Here is a 3,354-nt window from a genome sequence, read left to right on the forward strand (position 1 = left end):
AAAAATGGATAATTTATTTAATGGTTATTTCAAATTTATATTTGTCTATATCGATGATGTTTTAATAGCATCTAAAAATATGGAAAAACATATCAAACACTTAGAGATTTTCTGTGAAGTTTGTAAAAAAGAAAGACTGGTTTTATATGAAATGAAAACAGTCATTACTACAAAAAAGATTCCTCGAAATAGAAAATGATGAGTCCGGAATAATTCTGTAAGAACATATAGTGGAAAAAATACAGAAATTTCCAGATAAATAAACAACTACAAAGTCATTTAAAAGTTGTTAATTTTACTGGGATGTTTATTAAGTACCTAGTAAAACATAGAAAAATGTTTAGTCCATTATTGAAAAAAATGCAAAATTTATATGAACAGAAGAACACACAAAAGAGCTTAGCCAACTAAAAGAGATTTGTAAAAATCTTCCAAAAATGGTTATGATGAACATGATTTGGTATTATATACGGATGTCAGTGATCTTTGGTGGACAGTAGTTCTTCAAAGCTCACACCAGATGGAGAAAAAACATGTAGCTAATGCAGTGATTTATTCTCATAAGCAGAAGCCGTAAGATGACATATCAATGAAAATGAATTTTATGCAGTGAAAAGGGCCTTTGAGAAATGGTAATTATTTTTACTAGCAAAGAAATTTACTTTAATGTTGATAATACACATTTGAAATATTTCTTAAAAAATAGAGTTTAATCTAAACTTGAAAAAACTATATTATTAAAATGGAAGATAATGAAACTAAAAATTAATAATTTATTATATGTTAAAACCTATATTTTAAAATTTAAGTTTCATTAAAATTATAAAAATATGTTATTTTAGTATTGTTGGTTTATATTTAAATGTATTACTAAATATGTTTTATTTTCAGGTTTTCTACGTGTTGGTAAAATAATGATAACTCAAGCCAAAAAATTCAAATGGAGGTGATTCAAACATGTTTAGAATCTTTGAGAAAGTATCTACAACTTTGCAGAAGACATGATTGCCTAAAAAGTTGGTTATGATGATCAAATTGTGAAAATATCAAAAGGAGGACAAATTTACTTTCACCATGACCAGCATATAGTAAAAAAATCATAACTATTTTAATATTTAACCAAATGAGGTAAACCAAGTAGCCAAATTCGTCTACAGACAATTCCCCACATGTTTGCTGTTTTGAGCAGAGTCAAATTCGGTGATTAAAGTTGTGGAACAAAGCATTGAAAGAAGGGACATGGAATTGAAGTTGGAGGAGAAAAAGACTACTATTACAACTACATGGCATTAATAAAATTTTTGCCTTTCTCTCATTTGGCCTATAAATAGAGGCCTTGTGATAGCTTGAGAATCATTCTATCTCATTGTAAAATATAGTGTGAGTGTGTATAAAAGTTCCAATATATTTTTCAATTTCCCAATTATGAGTGATGTTTTTAGTGTTGATCAAAAGTAAGCTCATGGAAAGCTAAATCTATTATGTCAAGGTGAAGAGGATGAATTCTTGATAAAGTAAGATTGTTTATATTTTATATATTCTCTCTTTATTTCTTTTCATTTTGCTAATTTCTTTTTATTGTAGGTATAAAAATGAATTATTTGTTGTTATCAATTTATATCAAATGTTTGATATCATTGAAGTGGTTATCTTGATTTGTTGTTTAATTTTGATACAATAAATATTTCATCAATTATTATTGTTATATTATACATATATATATATATAATTATATCATATATTTTATTTAGACGATAGCGTGGCTCTGTCGGTTGTTCTAAATGAAATATTATGATTTAATACTAATATCTAACAATCTAACAGTTACTTTCTCGCAACTAACTTTTACTTTCCGCATCTAACATTTACTTTCTCGCAACTAACTTTTACTTTCAGCATCTAACATTTACTTTATCGCAACTAATTTTTACTTTCCCGCAACTAACTTATTAAATCATATATTTCATTTAGGCAATAGCGTGGCTCTGCCGGTTGTTCAAAACGAAATATAATGATTTAATTTAACATTTACTTTATGCAGTTATATATTTATATAGTTATATATATATTCATAAGTACCATATATAAAATATCGGTGAATTCGGTATTTTCTATAGTGGGAACTCTATTATATTAGGTGTGTGTTTAAATATTTAATTTTCTTGGAACCATTATTTATGGTGGTTTTCTTTGTTTTACTTTTAGTTAAACAATATTGCATAAACCAAAAATAAATCCTCGAGCCTTGACTAAATTTATAATTTGTAAACTTCGTTCTTGCATTTGGTAATCTATAAATTAATAAATCTAAACTTAAAATAACCTCTCTGTGGATCGATCTCGTACTTACGAAATATATTACTTGCAGACAACCTACACTTAGGTAAATTATAATTTAAGTAGTAGCAAGTTTTTGGCGTCGTAGCCGGGGAGGTATAAATTAAGTTTATATTTGTTAATTATGTATAAATTAAGTTTATATTTGTTAATTATGTTTTATTTATAAGTATCGTGTTGTTTTTTTTTTGTATGAGTATTTGGAGTCAAAAAAAGTGGTAGACTTATTCGAGTATCTGAAAATAATTTAAACATGGATGATAATTCAAATAATCAAGATAATGATAACAATAATAATAATAATAATCAAGAACATAATCAATTAAGAACACATATGCACCATATGAACCCTATTAGAACTAGTGCCCCATCTTGTTTAGTTTTTCCTCCTGATGCATCTAATTTCAACTTTAAACTTCAAATTATTCAACTTTTACCAAATTTTCATGGCTTGGGTTCCGAAAATCCATATTTACATCTAAGAGAATTTGAGGAAGTTTATAACACTTATAATGATCAAAATTGTAGCATAAATATAGTTCGATTAAAGCTTTTCCCTTTTTCTTTAAAAGATAAAACTAAAACATAGCTACAAAATTTGAGATCAAGTTCAATAAGATCATGAGAAGAAATGTAACAACAATTTCTCAAAAAGTTTTTTCCTTCCCATAGAACACTCTTTTAAAAGACAAATTACTACTTTTTCTCAAAAACAAGGACAAACATTTTATCAATGTTGGGATAGATATAAAGAATTACTTAATACATGCCCACATCATGGTTTTGAAACATGGAGAATAGTTTCTCACTTTTATGAAGGTCTAATATCTAAAGATAGGCAAATGATAGAATTCATGTGTAATGGAACTTTTGAAGTTAAAAACCCAAATGAAGTTATGGAGTATTTGGATTCATTATCAGAAAATGCTCAAAATTGGGATAATATAGGCACAATAGAACCACCAACAACTAAAATCANCGAAAATCCATATTTACATCTAAGAGAATTTGACGAAG

At 26.8% G+C, this 3,354-nt stretch overlaps 1 non-coding gene across 1 annotated transcript; it reads right to left on the reverse strand.

The window, feature by feature from the left end:
* Positions 1-3,010: 3,010 nt before the first annotated feature.
* Positions 3,011-3,121, reverse strand: LOC140971945 (small nucleolar RNA R71). The gene has a single exon (XR_012174416.1). It is a non-coding gene; the product is annotated as a small nucleolar RNA R71 (small nucleolar RNA).
* Positions 3,122-3,354: the final 233 nt, after the last annotated feature.

This window comes from Primulina huaijiensis, chromosome 2 (assembly GCF_012295235.1).
Source record: "Primulina huaijiensis isolate GDHJ02 chromosome 2, ASM1229523v2, whole genome shotgun sequence".
Lineage (NCBI taxonomy): Eukaryota > Viridiplantae > Streptophyta > Magnoliopsida > Lamiales > Gesneriaceae > Primulina > Primulina huaijiensis.